We start from the raw sequence: 276 nt of genomic DNA, 5'->3' as shown, positions 1-276 counted from the left end.
ATAATGTTTACAATTAAATTAATACTTAATACTTTATATACAAAATAAGGGAATAATTATAGCGATAGTCAGTTTACATTTTCAGCGTTTAATATGTTTTTAAAAACCATCGTTATCTCGCGTCATTGACGTTATCATAAGTTATCCTCCGGATCGAGGGAATTTGAATGATTTCGCTGACATGACAAAGAGTTTGGTACTCGGTTTTTAGGCGACGCAATGCGACGCGATGCGATGCGATACGCAGATTCCGCGTGACTCACAGATGGATAATTC

The sequence above is a fragment of the Monomorium pharaonis genome, chromosome 9 (assembly GCF_013373865.1).
Source record: "Monomorium pharaonis isolate MP-MQ-018 chromosome 9, ASM1337386v2, whole genome shotgun sequence".
NCBI classification, from domain to species: domain Eukaryota; kingdom Metazoa; phylum Arthropoda; class Insecta; order Hymenoptera; family Formicidae; genus Monomorium; species Monomorium pharaonis.
The sequence above is the reverse complement of the archived record's forward strand: the minus strand, read 5'-3'. Positions refer to the sequence as shown.